The following is a 20,622-nucleotide window of genomic DNA, read 5'->3' as shown; positions in this document are numbered from 1 at the left end:
CCATTCATCCATCCATCTTTCTATATTGCATATAAACTGTCTAACTTTCATACAAAAAGCTTGCCGTAAATCGCCCACAGTAGCACACAGTAGCAGAAATGTCCGTTCACATTCTGTTCTGGAGCACTTCTAATGCAAATGCCTATTTAATATCTTAATATTGAGTACTGTCAGAAACACCTTTCAAACCGCAAACCCACTACAGACATTAAAAAAAAAATCCAGTTTTCCATTATTGACAGCCATTAAAAAGACGATTATATCAAAATCTGCTCCTTTCATTTCACTTTTGCCGCACATATATACCTATAGCCAGAGCGGGAATGGACTAGCTGACTCACAGGAATCCCTCATACCATGAGGGCGACGCACAGAAGCCCCACGTTCCTTGATAAGGAATGAAAGGACCAAACACCCAAGGATGACTGAACAAGTAATTCGGGACCACCAGGGATATTTAAGATGTTGCAGAAAAGTACAGATTAACATGACATCACGTTATTGCTTTCAACAATTTCTCAAAAAACATATTTTCTAACTCTGGCTTCTCTTCTTTTTTTTAGATTATATTTTTATACTAAGAGTTTTATCCAGATGGAACTTGAAGCATTTGGAACCTTCCTGGGTTCCCAGGGTCAGATGGTGGCCAGGTGGAAATTAAAAATCAAGGCAGCAGGCCGTGAACTACCAGATGCCTCTGCTAAAAAAAAGAAGAGAAAAATAAAGGAAGGAAATAACCATTAATATCAAACCAAAGGTCAGATCAATTTTATTTTATTTTAATTTTGTAGGAATCTAACCAGGGATCTTCTTGCTGTGCCACAATCAGCAAATGTAGCCCTGTTGTACAGGACTTTCTCGGAAAATTAGAATATTGTGATAAATCTATATCTTCTATATCTTCTGTAATGCAATTACAAAAACAAAAATGTCATTTATTCTGGATTCATTACAAATCAACTGAAATATTGCAAGCCTTTTATTGTTTTGATATTGCTGATTATAGCTTACATCGTAAGAAAACTCAAAAATCCTATCTCAAAATATTAGAATGAAAATATTAGAATGAAATATTAGAATATTAGACTGAAAAAGTAATTTTTTTTTTTTTAATTGCATTACTTTAATTGCATTGCATTAATTGCAGAAAAAGAACTTTATCTCAATATTCTAATTTTCTGAGACGATTCTGTAGTTTTATCGTGGCCATTTTATTGTTTAATAATATTACAACTGTCGCCCTGCCAGCAGCTAAGATGCATCAACTCAATGTTGTTGTCTCTCATGGTTTCAATAAAAAGTGGAATAAAAATACAGCAATTTAAATGTAACACTCACAGGTTGTTCTATATTTAGCATTATAACAAATTCAAAACAACAAAGCTAGTAATTTTGGCACAGGAGTTGCTTAAAGTGATCCATCTGCGCCGGATTTTCTGGCATTTAAAAATCCATTAAGTCGCGGCACCTCTCTTTATCCGCCCACACACACACACACACACTCACACACATACACACACACATGCGCGCAACACAACTGTAGGAGCCTCAAGCCGAATCATATGTTTTCACGTTATTGGTTTAGAAATTTTATTTGCCAAGTGTGTGCGTATAAGTGATTTGGCTCCAGCACGAAGTCACACCTTGCGGAGGCAAACAGCGCCTGGACAACAGGACATCAGTGGTTGGAAGCTCCTCCTCGAAGGCCTCTTGACCCGGACAGCGGGACAAGCGCTAAGGCTAACAAATGAATGTAGGAATGCATGTGCAGAGTGTAATGTAGATATGTTATAGCACAAGTGACCATGGAGGCAGCGCAAAGATATAGATAAGATAAGGATTGGCAGTTCTAGATATTTAGAGGATGCAACCATTTAAAGTGTGAAAGATGTGTTGCAGAACATTCACCCTATCACTGACGAATAGTCAGCATCAAAACGGGCAGCGGGAGGAGCTGCCACGTCCCAAAAAGTCTGTTTTTGGCAGATGTATATGTATATATTCATTTATAATGCCATCTCTTTTATATATTTCTGTATCTGTCTATTTAATGTTTTTATTAAATTTATTCTTTGATTATGTATGCATCTTTTTATATTCATGTGTCCATTTATTCATTTTTTTATTTGTTTATTTTTATCTATATATCTATGCTACTTTTGGTTGTTTATTTATTTATATTTGTATTTATTTACTTATCTAGTCACTGAGCTAATTAGTTAGATATTGTACTATATTCAGTTATTGATTAATTGAGTCATCGATTAAGTGTTTCATTTCATTTCTTGTTTTCATTTTGATTTATTTGTTTTATATGATCTATCTATCTATCTATCTATCTATCTATCTATCTATCTATCTATCTATCTATCTATCTATCTATCTATCTATCTATATATGCTATTTTGGCTTATTTATCTATTTAGCATGAATTTATTGATGTGTGTATGTATTAATGTATCTAGTTAGTTTGCTAGTTCATTGATTCATTGATTCATTGATTTCACTCCATTTTTTGGGATTTTATTTTTAATTTATTTTCATTCATTTTATTTAATCTTTCTTTCTAATGATCAATCAAGTTAGCTATTCCTTTTAAGATGCATTGCATTTTTTGTTTTGTTAGTGACATACAAAAAAACAGGGAATACGCAAGTCATAAAGCAAGAAGCAGAGAGAGAGAGCAAGAAAGAGCTCATTAATTCTGCACTCTGTCACATTCTAATATCCCCCCAGCCGTGCAGCGCCGTCACTCCATCCTGTCACAGCCGATTTATCGTCGGTTTCCCTCCCATTCGTGCAAAACCATGGCGTTTGCAAATATTACGCCGGAAAAAAAAAAAAAAATGAGAGGATGAATTGAAAACAGAAAGGAGAAATTACGTACTAGTTTCTCGACTTCACAACCAAGAAAGGGTGGAGAGATAAACGTCCTAGCGCGTCTTAGCCCACGGCTAACTTTGACATACCCGATCCTGGGTCTCCTTCCACTCCATCAAGGAGAAGGAAGAGCCTGCAGGGACGACAGAGCACGGCGGCGAGGACTAACACAACTAGCATCCGCCTCTCGGGAGGGCAAAGGTCCCTCGTCTTGCGTTTCTGACCTGGGATTCGCCTTTTCTGAGTGGTGGCGGTTGACAAACTCCCTGCATCTCGCGACAGGACCTCCTCCGTCTGCGCTTTGACAAGGATAGGTGGATGCAACCCCGTCCTCCTCGTAGATAACCAATCTCTACCGACCATTTCCTCCATCCAGACAGAGCAGCTCCAACCAAATTGGTGCCCAATTACATTTTCTTACGAATGAAATGGACTAGCATTGTTTTTACTGTCCTCTTTGACCAATAAGATAACCAAACACACTTAAAAAAAAAAGACAAATAAATATGAATTAAATCTGAAATATAAACACCCTGACCACAAATAAAATGAAAAATTAAGCAATGTAATTATAACAAAAATACAAATTATTTGATATTGTCACTTGTAGTAATACAGTAGAACCACCGCTTACGCATTTAATTTGATCTTTGAATCAGTTTGTGAACCGAAGCAACATTTTCTGTTGAAATCAGTGTAAATCTCATTGATCCGTTCTTCAGCACCAAAAGCATACTGCAATTTTTTGAAACATTTTTATGGGTTTTTAGCAAGAATAATGAAAGGATTAAAGATAACCTAAATTATTGCTGTTTTTGGTGTTCTTTCTCGTCTCGCCATACTCAATGTTTCCTTCACTCAGCAAAATTAAAGTCTTCTGGTATATAGGACACTTACTAATGCTATATCAAGAAAGCTGCCTTTCATTCATCCTTACTAACAATAACTTTTCTCCTTCTTCTTCGACTTGAGGCCTTTTTTTTTGTTAGCTTTGTCACCGCTTTAGCCTTTAGCTCACCTTTGCTCTTCAGGCGGGTTGACTTAGGATCTGTAACTCCAATACCGCTCTTACATTTAGCTATTATTTTCTTCTCCAAACTGTCATTATTAACTTCTTAACACCACTATCATCATATTTAACCTTTTTTACATTACAGTCATTTGGCGATTTACAGTGAAGATGCCAGGGATGAAACCCAGGACTTCATACATACAAAGCATGCGATCTTTGTTTGTGATCAAGGGCATTCAGGAGCATAAGTTCTTCTGTATTAATTGGGCATTGCTTTGCCTTTAAATCAATATGAGCTTTTCCACTTAAATAATTAGTTTTAAATGTAATACATATCTATTGAAGGTGATATTTTTTTTCCTGATTTTGTGGCCACGGGACCCCAAGCATTTTCCTACATTGCCTAATCGGCTGTCTGGCTTTGGCTGCTGAGCTGTTGTGAAGGCGTACGAATAAAAGGGTGCAATTTTCTGCAAAATTTCAGAAAAAAAAAAAAAATCCCCCCGAAAAACAACCAAATGGACTGGATGTCATTTGAATTCAAGCGGTAACTACATTTCCTGCACCAGCCGGAGCTCACCGGGCTAACGACCGCCAGAGGTAAATTTCCTTTTTTTTTTTTTCCCACCACCTGTTTTCCAACCTACACAAACAAGTGCATTAGCCATTCCCCCAAGCGCCAGGTAAAGTCATTAAAGCGGCGGGGGAGCGGGACAAATAACCTTTCCTCTCACCCGACTGACAGCCGAGGTGAGTCAATGTCACATCAAAGATCGCTCCCCGACAAAGAACTCGGGTAAACATGTCTCCGCCGCTTCTGCAGAAGCGGTAGATATGAGGGAGGCAGTTACTGAATACTGTCTTCTTCTGAGCACCTGTGGGTAGCTGTGACTGGGAGCTGCTTAATATTGAAAAAAGAAATTAAAATTGACATTGATCTTACATAATAATGGGATCCGGGATGAAATACTAGTGGCAGCACTAACGTTGGCCAGCAGGAGGTAGAATCTCTTCCCAACCAGAGTTTAAATTGGGATCGTAAATGGGTGGAAGACACGCTATGGAGTATTTGGAGAGCAGTTAGTGGACGCAAGGATGATGGTGGAGCTACACTAACTTAAACTTATTTAACTTATTAAATTTTACTTGAATCATTCTCATTCAACTTAATTTTTTTATTTTTGTTTTTCATTTTATTTTATTTTTGTTTTGTTCTTTGTTTGTTGTCTGTTTGTTTTTTTCTTGTGATTTGCTTTTTTTTCCTGAATTTTTGTCTGTTTGTTTTTTTCTTGTGATTTGTTTTTTTTCCTGAATTTTTGTCTGTTTTTCTTTTTTTCATTTTTTTTTTCTGTTCATTCGGTTTTTTGGTATATTTTCCTTTGTTTTTATTTTACTCTGCTTTTATTTAAATTGCATTGTGTTGTGCTTTGTTTTGCTTTGTTTGCTTTTTTTTAATTTTATTAAATCACATTTTCTTTTATTTTTAGCTGGAATTACATGTTAATTTGTTTTTTTTGTTTTTGTTTGTTTTTACAGACTACCTTTTAGTTGGCAGAAACCAACTGCATCTCCCGATGGAAACAATGAATGCGGACGAAGGTGAACTCCTGACCGTCCACCCTGGAGGGCTGCCGCTGGCAGACAAATGGGAGAGGGAATCTCATGGCAAACGTCTTTAAGACAAATGTTGCCAAAGTGGCAAGACGGAGCTATTTTTATCAGTGGGAGTTATTGTACTGACCTGACATCAGTAAGGCACAGCGACATAACAGCGAAAAAAAAAAAAAAAAAAAAAAAACAACCACTCAATAAGTCACTCATACCGACCTGGAGGAAGAAGAAGACCTGGAGGTGTTTAATAAAGATGGCGGTGAGCCTCGACAATGCTGGAATATTTTACATAAAATATATATTCTGGTGAAACGAGGCTTGCTTATCCAAGTGCTATTTTCACCGAGAGCCTGTTTTTCCCTTTCATTAACCGAACACCCAGGAAAGTCAGCAGCGCGACGATCAGTTTAATGGTCCGACTTGCCCCCGGGATATTTGTGTTGTCACGAAAAAAAAAGGGCGATCCGGTGGGAGCAGCCGGGGGAGGCAGGGGATACCTCAAACGCGCCGAATCTCCTTTTCACCTCTCGCTCTGACACCCGGCAGCTGCACCCGGACCATCTGCGGGGCACCGGGGCCTCAGCTGCCACATCAGCACCATGACTTTAGCCCTCCTCGGGGTCACAGGTGGCACCCGGGGACATCGGCCGCGTGCAAAATGTTTACGCCTGCTGATATATGGCTTCCTATGCACATAAATCACCCTCTAAAATGACCCGCTGGCACTTTTTTGCTGAAATGAGCATCGCTGGTTGCGCAACCCTGTTTAAGATGGCGTTTTTTAATTTGATCCAATCACCATAGGAATGCAATATATATGCATTTTTTTAAAAAAAAAAGGTCTTCAGGTGAGGGTGGGGGGTTAACACGGCGTGACCCAGTCACTGCATTTACACCGTGACCTGACGCGTAAACGGCAGCCCAAACATCAAAGGGCTCAAGTCAGCAGTTTTTTCGCCCTAAGCTTCGATTATGCTGCTCTCAAGTCCTGCTCGATTTAAAGAATGGAGGGAAGGGGTGGCTGCAAAGCAAAGAGAGGGGATGGAATGGAGAGAAAAAGAAGGAGGAGGTCCTGCAGCGTCATCACAAGGATGGCTGAGGGCTGTAAATCAGACATAATCACAGCGGGCCTCCAGCACGTAAGTCAACAAAGAATAATAAAAAAAAAAACAGAAGCTTGAGCTCTGACACACACACACACACATACGCACACAGACAGACAGACACACAAGCAGAGCCTTTGTTCGGCTTTCAGAAAAGGCGTCCAGACTGGGTCTTTTCATGCCTATTTACTTTCCCGAGACCAGGCATTAATTTTCTCCGGGCGGCAGCGGCGGTGATTAAAAGTGTGAGCAGCGATCGGCGAGGTAAGCTGACCCCGAGTCAGGGTCGGAGACAGGGTTGAAGAAGCACGGGAAGCAAAGAAGAAAAATGTAAAGATTTACTTGTGTATATATATATATATGTATATATATAATATATATATATACACACAAAAACACACTCACACACACACACACACAGTTTCAGGGTTTGCAGGTCAGACCGTCAGAGAGCTGTAATCCACCATAATGACAGAGCAGCAGTGGTTCTACAGGGAAAATGTCCAGGGACACACACCTACGCATACACACACACACACACACACACACACACACACACACACACACACACACACACACACAAAGATGGCTGCCTGTGAGTGAAACTCTCCATCTTCCACGGAGTTTGGATGGATGGAGGAAGGGGGGCAGAAGGCGGGCCACAGTCAACCCGCCAAATACATGGAAGAGGAAGTATTTTATTTGTTTATTCCGAACAGGCTGTCTCTATGTTTCTGTTTTGTTACCAATTCCACTTGACCCATATCTTAATTTACTTTATTTTACTTTATTTTTCAGTTAAATATGTAAGCCTTTCTGACAGGTTTTCTGAACAATTTATAACAAAACTGATATCCTGCATCTCCTATTTTATTTTATTTTATTTTATTTTATTTTATTTTATTCGTCATACTCAGCCTGTGTGAAAATGTTACATCAGAAAAAACTTACTTTAATCACTTTATATTTTGCATGTTTTTACTTCAACCCCATTGGTGGTGGATTTGCCCTGCTAAATGTTGTTCAATGTTGTTATCCGTTGGCTGAATGGCAATTTTACTCCGGATGTACTTTTCAAAGTGTTATACGCCCTCAACTCCTCACCTCCCCCGGTGTCTAAACTGCAAGATCACATAAGTACACCTTCACGAATCACTTGACCATGACAATGACGGGCTTTGCGCCATGGAAGAGGCGAAAAGTGCTCTTTGTTCTCGCCTTGTTTTTCAGCCAAGCCCTACTCTTATATAAGTGTTGTATTTCCCATCACTCTATATATATTTATATATTGTTTCATTTGCTGGTGGTTTTTCTGTTGTGACTTGTCTCGCTTTTGATCGATCTCCTCTCAACATATTCACCCGGGTGAATATTTCCCGCGGTTCTTGAAAAACCCAGAGCGGCTCGCAAAAAAATCAGCATTTGGGTTTTCCCGGGGAATGACAAGAGGGGTGTACGAGTACTCCAACGTGGGCAGTTGCAGGTTTTATTACCACTTCTGACTGTCGCCAATGGGGCTCTGTGAATCTTATGGTGTAAACTGAGCTTTGATATAAAAAAGCTCACAAAAAGCTCAAATAGAACATTTTTAAATAAAATAAAAAGATAAATAACATAAAAAGATAAAATAAGATTAAAAAAAAATAACACACACACGTATGATTATATATATTTATGTTTTGTAACATCTATATATATATATATATATATATATATATATATATATATATATCTGTGCGTGTGTGTGCAACAGAGAGAGTGTGGTTGTGTGTGTGTATATATATGTATATATATGCATATATATGTGTGTGTGTGTGTGTGTACACATATGGGTCATATACATATTAAATTCATTCACTCATTATACCAGCAATTAAGGTCCCTTAAGGGATGGTGGAGCCTATCCAAGCTCTCTCACACACACATGTATGTTTGTGTGTGCATGCGTTTATAGTTGTGTGTGTATGTGTGTGTTTGTGTGTGAGCTCACTGCTTATGGTCAGCGACAGAGATCATCTAATGACATTAACCAAGTAGTAACAATTGTAGTATTAAAAGTAGCGAGTAGTAGCAGTGGTAGAAGTAGTAGTAGGAGTAGTCATAGCAGTAGTTTACACAAGTTGAATTGATTCAACTACATGGAATTACATATGATGCATTGTCGTATCAGCTTAAATGTAATATTGCGGTGCAGGATCAGAGCTTGCAATGCTTTATTCAACGCCAAGGCCGTGACCTGTCACCAGAACTCTGTTGCATTTCGCGAGCTAACCAACTCTCAGAGAAGCTTTGTGTTTGGAAACCATCGGTGCCGACAGAATCGGTGAAGCGGTCACGGCGGAGAATCGTGGCGTCGGGTTCGCGCGCACAACACGAACCTTGACCTCGGTCGCCGAGTCCCGCAGTGCGTCCAGAGCCCTTTATTTCCAGTTGAGCTGCGCTCAGAGACGGCGGCGCGCCACACAACGTGCCGTCAGTGCTTAATGGCAGCGCACCGGGGTGGGGAAGACTCAGAGTGACAAGCAAGGACTGGAGGATGATGAAGAGCAGAATGGGATCCACAGTAACTAAGGAGCACTGAAGGGGATTCCTCAGCAATGCATAGATAGATAGATAGATAGATAGATAGATAGATAGATAGATAGATAGATAGATAGATAGATAGATAGATAGATAGATAGATAGATAGATAGATAGATAGATAGATAGATCAAAAACTGATACATGGGTATATACACATGTACATCAGAATATTATTATTAATTTATATTAATACAATTAATATAAATTAATAAGAATCATTATTATTGCTGTTATTATTATTGCTGTTATCATTATTATTATTGTTATTGTTATTGTTATTGTTATTATTATTATTATTGTTGTTGTTGTTGTTGTCATCAAAAACAACATGACAAATAATAAATGAAAGAATAAAAGATGAATATTTCATTTTAAAAAATTAATTCATAAATCGATATATTAACCGTCAAATATGTTTCATATACTGTATAAAACTGGGCAACAGTTATTTTTAGTAATTTATTCTGTAATGATTGTTAATTAATTCTATCGATTGATCGATTTATTGATTCATTCCGGACAGTGCAAAAAAGTTATCTGAGGGTAGTGAGTGCATCACGGCTGTGAACATTGAATCCGATAAGTGACGAAGCTCCGGTCACCTTAATGGCTCCTAGATCCATTTCCATGTATAAAGGTTACGTCGCTTGTTATCACCAACACTTCAATGTTGAGAAAGCTGTTTGTCCCGACAGGAATCGCCGCTCGCATCTTTATTTAATGTATTCAGACATCATCCATGAGATAACAACGTTCTCAGCCATTAAAAATGGATGATTCCAGAGTGCCGATGCGATCGCTTTACGGCGCCATTAGAGCCTTCGGAAAATGTGCAAACAAATCCCGGCAGAAGCAGGAGGCACATCCGTCTTCCCCACCTTCCCGAAGAATACTAAAATAATACAGTGGTGGGAAAGAAAAGCGGAGCAGCCCTGTTGTTGTTGTTGTTGTTATTGTTGTTGTCACTCCGGGAAACGCAGGTGTGATTAAGTCTTGCGGATTAATGTCCGATAGCGAAGCACAGCTCCGGTTTGGACGGATGCTCTCCTGGCAGACGGCAACATCCTCGAAGAGAAGGAGAGCTTTCAATCAATAAAGGCATGGAGAAGCGCGATGGGGTATCGGAACGGCTGACTTTCCATCTTTTGCTCCGACAAAGGCCGCATTAACCGGGCACCTTTTTCATTTTCGCTCCATCCACGTCAGCGGAAGAGACCTTCGGTTTCTGTCCTACAGACCTCCAATGTTCATCTAATACGGATTTTGCTTGAAATTCATTCATTCATTGTCACCTGTCCTGGAGTCTGGAGCCCGGCCTCGTATTGAGACATAAAACTATTCACTGTTTTTGATATATAATTTGTCTCATTTAAAAATTTGTCACATAAACAAGCCCATCCTCTCTCCCACTGTATCAACATCACGCACTGAGGCATCGGAACCTCTTTTCCGTCAACATTAGTAATGTAATTTCAGGACTATGAGCCACTACCTCTTTCAAATGCTTTTAACACTGATGTGGTTAATTTACGGATTTTGGGGGGCTAACGAGCTTCATGCCGCCAAAACATTTGTCCTCGTCTCATTGGACCAATGAAATTAAGGTGAAATTCTTAGACCGTTCAATTCCGACATAGAAGAAGACAACTTTAATGGTTTTAGTGCACAGGAGGAAGACAAAGATCAGCTGGAGTAGGACAAAGCGGGAATAGAAAATGGATGGACTTTTCCTTGTGTTATTTATTATTAATCGTTTTCATCAGCCTTGTTACAGGCATTGTTCAGGAAAAAAGCATTTCCAGTACGTATTTGTGGATGTTACCGGTATGTATTTAATGAAAAGTTTAAAAAAATGTTTGTGTGTGAATATCTCATGTTACAACGTGGAGACCTGTGACTTATAGACAAGTGTGGCCTATTTATGCACATATAAAACACAGAGCAGGTCACAAAAAATTCAGAATGAGTTAAGAGGAGTTATTAAAGACAAAGTCGTTTTGAATACTGTATATTGATAGCAGGTCTATTCTGCGATCCAAAGAGAGAGGCCTCACAGCTTCTCCCCCTCTGGTTTAAATTTCACAACCATTCACAGAACTGTAAACCTGCTCGCTCTCATGCTAATTTAGCTTGTCGTGAAGACTGGTTCTGCTAAGTCCAGGAAACTTCTGGTAGGGCTGGAGATGGACATCTGCAGAGGAGGGGTCACCCTAGGGCCGACACCCCTGCAATTCGATTTTGTAATTTCTCCTTGCAAAATTTCCATTGAGCAAGGCACTATCCCTCATTGCTCATGGTTCATACATGATAAGCAGAGGTTGTGTGTGTTTTTTTTTGTTTTTTTTTCGGAGATCGTGAACATTCACGGTTCGATTCACGAGCTTCCGTTCCGTTGAGCAAGTCACTAAACCCCAAACTGCTCCCCGGGTGATACGAAGTGGCCACTCGCCGCTCATGGCTCATCCATGCTGTTTGTGTAACCAATCGTAACAAAAAAGTTTTTTTTTCAGTTAAATAGACTCCGAAAATATTATCTATTTATTGTTTCTTATTTAAAATGACAAGAGATTGACAAACATGCTAGGGTTTGCAGAGGTGAGAGGACATGGAGTGATTAAGGGGAGAGTGTGTCTCAAAGGGAGAAATGTCAATCATATGATAGGTTTACACACAAAAATCGACATCTTGTGTGTGAGTGTGTGTGTGTGTGTGTGTGTGTGTGTGTGTGTGCATGTTTGTGCATGTGTGTGTGTAGGTGACTTCTTGCATAATAGTCTTCACATTTACAACAATCACCAACATACTGTTTAGAAGCCTGAAGAACAACATATCTGCAGGAAGAATGAGTTCCTGGCTGTCATTGGCCAAGAGGAATGGTTCACCCTGGACCAATCACAGGGCCACATTGAGAGGCATTTAACCATTCAACCTCTCATTCACATGTCAAATTAGCTCATGCTAACACTAATGGATGTGCTAACAGCTGGACGGTAGCTCTGGTTGGGTTTTCAGGCTAAGTCAGGGAGGGTGCTTGAGCCTATCTCATATAAATATATTCTTATATCTCAAAAACAGCTCTGGTGCTCTTGAAATGATCGAAAACGTTTGCTCACTCAAACCCGAGGCTGGGAGATCTTCATGTGCAGAGAAGAAGGTAAGGAAGAGGAGGAACGGCAGCGTACCTTCTGAGAACCGACTCAGCAAATTCAACCAAAGCTACTGGGATGGATGGCTGGATTGAAAAAGCCAGACGGAGATGGAGGGCGGGATGGATGGACTCTGACTCCACACACACACACACACACACACACACACACACACACACACACACACACACACACACACACACACACAATACACACACACACATACACCTCCGCCCAGCCTACCACTCCGCCTTCACCTCCCTCCTTTTTTTTCCTTACCTCCTCTGGAAAAGTCGACGCCAAAAGTGGCAAATCAGCACAAACGTGACACCAGAACTAATTTGTTCCAGGCAAACAGGAAAGGTGGGGCCTTAGCAAAGACAGAATTTAAATCAGGCGTGAAGCTGTTTCCCCGCAAAGCCTGACGTAATAAGAAAAGAAATATATTTATGATTATTTCTAAATAAAAACATTAGATGTTACTCCTCTTTTAATTACTCCACTTGCCCTCTCACCCTCCACCTACTGCCTGGCCGGATCACCCCGTTCGCCGGCATCGTATCGCTGACACGGGCGCTTGATGGAGATATGCTGGCTGCACAAACCCATTGCGGCGGCGGCTGCAGCGCCACCTCGCTTAAAAGAGCTATTGTGTCTAGGAGAAGCGGTGGAGTGTCCATTGTGGCCCGAGAGAGAAGCCATTCCACTCCGTCATGCAGGAATTTCGATATCGTGACCCCATCAGCGCCCCCTGCCCGCCTTCCCGTCCCCCCCCACCAACATTTCAGCCGGACGAAGAGCCGGTGGACTTCAGGCGGGTGCACCTTAGGTGCCTCTCATTGATTTCCAACAATATCAATAACAGGATGGATGAAAATACAAATAATGTCATCTGAAAGGGGGCGGAGCCTAGGCAACAACTTTCTGAGGTGCTCTGTCCAGTCAGCTTTAACATGCTGAGTGATAACGCACGTTAACATGCACGAAAGAGTGCCAGAATAAGGGCCATGCAGCTGGACAAGTGTTATGCAAACAAACCACATTTTAATGCAGAAACAAAAAAAAAAAAAACAGTGGGGAATGGGAGATATCCCACTGTGTACGGATTAGCTGCTAACACCCAATCCGCAATTATGAGCATAAAACTGTTGTGTGGCTTTTTTTTTTTTTTGTGCATTCCCCATATCCCTGTTATACAACCTGCTCCAATTCGAAATGAAGATTCATTCAGAGCGAGTTCCATCAACAGTTCACAGCTTCGGATGCCTTGTTTAGTCATTCTTTTTATTTTCATTTACAAGGCGCCCAATCACAACCCTCTGTTGAGCGTTGACAAATGCTAATAGAAGTGCTAACGCTGGTAATTAGCTCTGTGGTATGTTCAGTGTCATTCAAGCTAGGTCGCCAGGGAGCTGGAGCCCAGCTCTCTCGCCTCATTGGGCGAAGGGAGGCCCACCCTGGACCAATCACAGGGCCCATTCGCATTCACATGTTGTATAGAAACATAACCATTCACCCCGTCATTCACATGTCAAATGATCTCATGGTGATGCTAATGGATGCGCTGATGCCTGGACTGCCTAGAGTAATTCAAGCTCAGTCGCAGAAGTGCTGAAAGCCCGTCCCACATGTCATTGGGCGAAAGGGGTGTTCCCCCTAAACCAATCACAGGGCCACAAATAGAGACATAAACCATTCACCCTGACATTCACACATCAAACAATCTCATGCTAATGCTAATAACAGGGCTAACGCCTGGACGGTAGCTCTGGTTGAGGTTTTCATGGTAATTCAAGCTACGTCACGGAACTGCTGGAGCACATCCCTGCTGTCATTGAGTGAAAGGGGGGTTCAGCCCGAACCAATCACAGGGCCACATATAAAAACATACAACCGTTCACCCTGTCATTCACATGTCAAGTGATCTCATGCTAATGCTAATAGTAGCACTGACAGTGGTATAGATAGTAGCTCCAGTGAGGGTTTCCAGAGTAATTCAAGCTAGCAGAGGTTCTCTGGCATTATATAGGCTTGGCGTCATTCATTGTTGGCGAGATGCCGACAGAAGTATTCCGGCAGGCGCGTGGGCTAGCGCCGGTCAGGTTGACACGGATGGCATGGGCCACGTGAAACACAAAAACGCGGAGTCGATAATTGTTTGGCGTGCCTTCATTGTCAGGATTTTTTTGCCTGAGAAGAGTTTTCGTGCATCAAAAGGGACAAATGTCCTTGTAAAGGGAGCGGTTGTCATCACTTTTTTTTTTCAAATGCAGCCAGCGCTTTGTGATTTTATTGATGTGATTTCTTTCGACACCCACTGAAGTTTGAGCTCTGCGAATATCGGAGCGTGGAATAAACAAAGAGAGAGAGGTGAGCTCCTGGTTTTACACACAGACGCACAAAAAAAAAAAAAATCCCGCTTCATCCGTTGTCTTACAAACAGGCGCTTGGTTATAGCGTATATCCATCCTGTTATAATTTTTAAAAAAAATCATAAAGACAAAGAAGGCTCTCGTGTCACTACTCTCAGGATTGTCAAGGAGAATAAATATGTATCCTTCATTTATGGTAAATGATGATCCTTTATAAGGCGCTTTCCACTAGTGGATTCACTCAGGCCAACGGCAACGAGCTAGTGGGACCTTTGGGTGAAACTCAGCATTCAGTGCGCAAGCAGGAGGAGCCGGGATTCGAACCGGGTATTTGAATGAGAGGGTGAACAGTAGCACATCTCTATATGACGTGCAAATGTGAGTGAGTTCTGTTTTGCTATGGGATGCGTGAGTTAGGGGGTGAATGTTACAAGTCTGCTATGGTGAACCGACCAACAGCTGGGAGAGGCGTCCCAGCTCTGACTGCGGGATGGGAGGTGGATAATGTATGAATAAATAGCAGGATAAAGTCAAACAACTCATGGCGTTTTGCATGTTCGAGCCTAAAAAAACCACAGCCGCTCCGGGAAAAGGCCGGCTCCGAGTCAAGACACGACGGCGGCGGCGCAACAAAACACCCGTTTGAATGTCGTCCATCTCTCCAGGAACATCTGAGCACGAGCACACTTCCAAGGATCTCACTTGAGCCCCTTGAAAGCCGGGCAATATGGTAATACAAATATTTCAAATGAGGCTCTCGCTGGAGGCTACAAAGAACATCTTCATTAATTCATTTGCAGCGGCTGCTATTTTTTTTTTCTTTCTTCTTTTTTTTTTTTTTTTGGCGGGGATATGAAAAGAAGTGGGTCGGGGGGATTACATATTTGAGAGTGAGGGAAGAAAAAACAAAAAAAGAAAAACCATCAAAGATTCAGATTTACTCCGTGGGACGGATCCGTGGCTCGGCCTTTGCGGGATACAGTACGGGAAGCGCCGCCGGTCCGGAACCCCCACCCCGACAGCTCGACAATCAGCAGGCCGAAAATGGCGAGGCGACCCCTCCACCCTCGCCGACACCCCGCTAGCTAAACGGTACGGACACCCCTGGTGATGAACGCCCTGCCGGGCTGTCTAATATTAGCCATGATTGTGGCGTAACCCGATCGCGCCGGCGGGCCGCGCTCATCGGCAAATCAATCCCCTGCAAAACGACGAGATCTCCCCGCCGCCACCGGTGGCTTAATCAGAAGAGGGAGGTGATGGAAGGGCAGGAGGGCGGCGCCGCAGCTAAAATGGAGGGCGTGAGGAGTACGAGGAGAGGATCTTTCATTTTCCCATCGTATTTCCTCCCCACTTTTATGCAACCGCCTTCTTTATGGCTCCCATAAGCTCTTTTAACCTCTCTCCTGTCTCGCTCCGCAGGGGGAGACGGTGGACGTGGCGAGCAGCAAAGATGGATGAGGTTCCAGGCGGCGAGGAGCGGGAGACTGAGTTAATGAGGCAGATTGCTCCCCCCGCCGCCATGCCAGGGATTACAGGGAGATTACCCCCCCCCCCCCACTTGTCTTCAAATTTTCGCCCCTCCAGGCCGGACGAGGCGGTGCGTGTTGTGATAGTGCCGTCCAAAGAAAATGGCAGCCGCTCAAAATGCTGACCCGAAGCGTCTGCTAAATATAACCCACACCAGCGTTGGACGCCGCTAACCAGGCTTGGATGAACTGCTAGTTCCGCCTGTGAGTGTTGACCCTGCACACCGACCTTTGGTCTGAAAGTTAAAAAAATAAATATTTTAGAGCAAAAAAAAAAAACAAAACAACAAGGACCTCCGGGGGAATATATTCAAAATCGCTTGGGAATTAGCAATTAGCAGGAGCGGTTGAGCGGTGCAGATGACTAAATAGTCTACGATTATTTTTATCATTGTTATTATCACTATTATTGTTATTATGATCCCAACTCTGAAACCTAAATCCTCTTTTTTCTGACTGCACATTTTCCAAGCCAAACCTCACTATTTTTCGAGATTTCCCTCAAGAGGACACACCACTTCCAGGCGGCTGTAAGATCTCGCCCCCCCCCCCCCCGCCCCCCCAACACACACATCTGGAGATCTCGCGAGAGCGGCGAGACCCAGAACCCCCCCCCCCCACCCCCTTTCACTTTCCGGCGTGAAAAACCGTCACATAGCGCACTTTGTACTTATTACATGATTATTACACGTCGGAGTGACTAACCCCACTGTCACACACGCACGCATACACGCACTCATCGTTGCGCACTCCAGCAACAGTGGAAGGGGGAGCTGGTGACACGTCGAGCGCGCAAAAGCACACACACGCACACACCCACACATACACACACGGTCAGCACACACTGTCGGACTCCAAATCTAACGTGCGTGCGTGTGTGTGTGTGTGTGTGTGGGGGGGGGGGGTTGCGTCTCCTTCACGGAGAACAAACCACGCGCTTTCACGCCAAAAAGGCTGGAAGACACTTAGGTTAAAAAAGAGTAAAAAATAGGTTTATAAGATAGAATGAAATTATGAATAAAAATAAAAGCAAAAAACATAAGAATAAAATAATGAGGATAAAGAGCTTTCAGTTTCAAAAGTGCGTTTTTTTCTTCGCCGAAACGATTAAATTTGATCCATCAAATAATTCGGGAGAAACTTAAGATTTTGCAATCGATCGATAATCGATAGTTGCGTGCACCTGATCGATCGCGAGATCCATGCGTGTGTGAGGAGCGCGACGGGTACCTGTAAGAATCGCCCAGGTGCCGCGCACGGCCGCATTTCCGGACCCTGCATGTGTGAATGCGTGGGATGAACGCGCACGCACGCACACACACACACACACACACACACACACACACACACACACACTCACACACACAAACACACACACACGGGGTGTCACGCGTGGATTCCGAGCGCATACATACATCCAAAAATTCCACCCTTTACGCGTCGCTTGCCTAGTACACACGCACACGCACACACGCACCATTACCTGTCATCATTTGGGGGGAAGCAGTTGTGATGAAATGAACATGTCACATCCTCAAAAGCCAAGCAAAAATAAATAAAAATAAAAATAAAAAATTAAAAAAAAATAAATAAATATAAAAAAGTCCTTACTTGCGCGCCGCTGCGGTCCGTCCCGCTGCTTATCCTCCAGACTTGGTTTGTAAAATCCCCCTTGCGTGTTCGCCCGGATGCGGGAAGCACCTTCCCGTGTTTCTCCCCCCCTTCTATCCGGAGCGTTGAGGAGGCAGATCCCCTCCGATCCCCCTCCACTTCTCCCTCTCTCTCTTTCTCTCTCTCTCAGTCTTTCTCCCTCTCTTCCGTCAAGACAGATGCGAACGGTCCTCGCCGAGACGCTCCACCTGCATCCCCTGCAGTGAAGCCGTCATAAGGCACGCACATCTGTTCCGTGGAGTTTATTTCAAAATAAAAGCGCTTTTCTTTAAAATGAACAAAAATGCTCTTATTGTAAAGGTGCAAATGTGGTGCTTTTGTTGAGCCCCCGCTCTTATTTTTCTCGCTGTCTTGACGCACATCCACCTGCGTCCAGTGGATGGGGAGACGGCGGCAGCGGCAGCGGCGGCGTCGGCGGCGGCGGCGGCGGACGCGGCACCGCACTGGAGGCGGCCCGCTGAGACACGCCCCACGCGGGACGGAGAAGCTACTTCACCCGCAGGAGGACGCGGGAAGCGGAGGGTGAAGAGGATCGATGTTACGCAGCTGGAAGTGGTCGAAACAGAAAGTGAAAATCACGCATATTTTTATGTGCTAGATAAGGTTATTATTATTATTATTATCATCATCATTATTATTATTATTATTATTATTATTATTATTGTTACTATTATTATTATTATTATTATTATTATTATTATTATTGTGTTATAAATAATGCTGTTTTATTGATTTAACATATAGTGTATGCACAGACAGGGAGAGTCCAACAGGTTTAAACAACATATACAGTACATGTATACGTGCACGCTGTTAACTGTATATTTATTTTACACATATATGTATATGTGTGCTTATTCACAGTGTGGATATATGTGTGTTTGTGTTTATGTATGTATGTATGGACAGGACTGTCAACGAAAATTAGAATATTGTGATAAAGTTCTTTATCTTCTGTAATGCAATTAAAAAAAACAAAATGACTTTTTCATGATATTCCAATATTTTGACATAGGATTTTTTGAGTCTTCTTAAGATGTAAGCCGTAATCAACAATATTAAAATAATAAAATGCTTGATTTGATTTGATTTCACTTGATTTGTAATGAATCCAGTGTATAACATTTTCGTTTTTGTAATTGCATTACAGAAGATAAAGAACTTTATCACAATATTCTAATTTTCTGAGACAGTACTGTATATATATGTATGTATGTATGCACGTATATATACATATATATCTTAGACACTCAAGATTTTACATACTTTCATTTACTTCTGTGCATTTTACATGAAAGTTGCATTTTAAATGCATGTCAGCGTCTTTTCATGTAGTTTAATCCAGGGTATTCTACAAAAGTTGCTCTTTTGCCCCCAAAACATGACACCCTCAGGAGCATAACAACCCCCTTCCAACTAATATCTGCAGATCAACTCTTCCATTCACATAGCAAGCCACCATAACCTGGACCCGTCAACAACCCTGGCAGTTATAATGTAAAACTCCCAAGAAGCCTCTCAGGTGAGGGATGGAATGTCTTCAAGAGCAGAAATTCAAGTCTTGTTGCCACAAAAGATTTGGATGAGAATATGTAATTCAAACATGTTGAAATATTATGTTGGTACAATGAAAATAAATACATTTTTTATAAAGCAGCCATTGTAGCAAATGTGCAAGTATTATTTCTTCGTATAAATAACCCAGATAGATGAAAATGTAGAGGGAGGAAAGGCTGAAGTGGTTATACATTTAAATTGAGATGCAGAAACACGCAGTATCTTGGGTGTTAGCGGGTGAAATGAATTATTTACTTCTTATATGTGTGGACACACACACACACACAAAATGACAGCACAAATAAGGGGAAATATCTGCAAACAAGTGCCTGAGGGAGCTGCACACAGGTGCTCCACCGGCCGGGATCCGGTGACACAGATCCCACAGCCCTTAAAGCAGCAAGTGATCCCCAGTGCACCGTGGGTAGGGGTCATTAAGAGACCATCCCCACCCAGAAGTGTTCATTACACACACTCACACACACGCACACACTACTGGTTGTCATAGCTGTCTGCAATATGTACATGCTCGCCTCCGCTAAGCCTCTTATCAGCCCAGTAATTAAATATATACTTTAGTATAATTAGCTCGCTCTGAAAAGCATTAAGAGTATCCACACATTTTCCATCAGTACTTGTGAAATGCTCCTTAGTATCGTGATACATGTAGATATTTTTTCGTGAAAGCATCATGAGAATTCTTCGAGTTTTATATATATATATATATACACACAAATATATATATATATATATTCATATATACATGTAAATTCTGATTATTTTTATATAGCATTTTATAGGGGAACCTCAATACCCATAAACTGCTGCTTAAAATAAGCATTTTACGGGGCATCACCCATAGCATATAATCTATGTAGAACTGCACACAACAGTTAATTGAGTAATTATTTATTGATTCATTTATTCATTTGTTTTTGATTTTTTAATGTTTTATTCATTTGTCCAAGTTGCATCTAACTATTTATTATTATTATTATTATTATTATTATTATTATTACCATCATCATCAACATTATTATTGTTATTATTGTTGTTGCTGTTGTTGTTGTTGTTGTTGTTGTTGTTGTTGAGTTATTCCTGAGTCTCTGTTGCCCTGTGATTTAGTCAGTTTGTTTTCATAAACTGTTGTGTTTGCCA

General features: G+C 41.7%; 1 protein-coding gene across 8 annotated transcripts in view; it reads right to left on the bottom strand.

The window, feature by feature from the left end:
• Positions 1-18,082, bottom strand: part of nrxn2b (neurexin 2b) — a 749,542-nt gene extending 731,460 nt beyond the window's left edge. For all 8 annotated transcript variants that reach the window (XM_086165979.1, XM_086165985.1, XM_086165983.1 and 5 more), the window contains exon 1: positions 17,848-18,082. The gene's annotated coding sequence lies outside the window, so the exon portion shown is untranslated. The remainder of the gene's footprint in view (positions 1-17,847) is intronic.
• Positions 18,083-20,622: the final 2,540 nt, after the last annotated feature.

The sequence above is a fragment of the Fistularia commersonii genome, chromosome 19 (assembly GCF_037954325.1).
Source record: "Fistularia commersonii isolate RoL2024-O1a breed Wild chromosome 19, RoL_Fcom_v1.0, whole genome shotgun sequence".
Lineage (NCBI taxonomy): Eukaryota > Metazoa > Chordata > Actinopteri > Syngnathiformes > Fistulariidae > Fistularia > Fistularia commersonii.
This window is presented reverse-complemented; position numbering and strand designations above follow the sequence as displayed.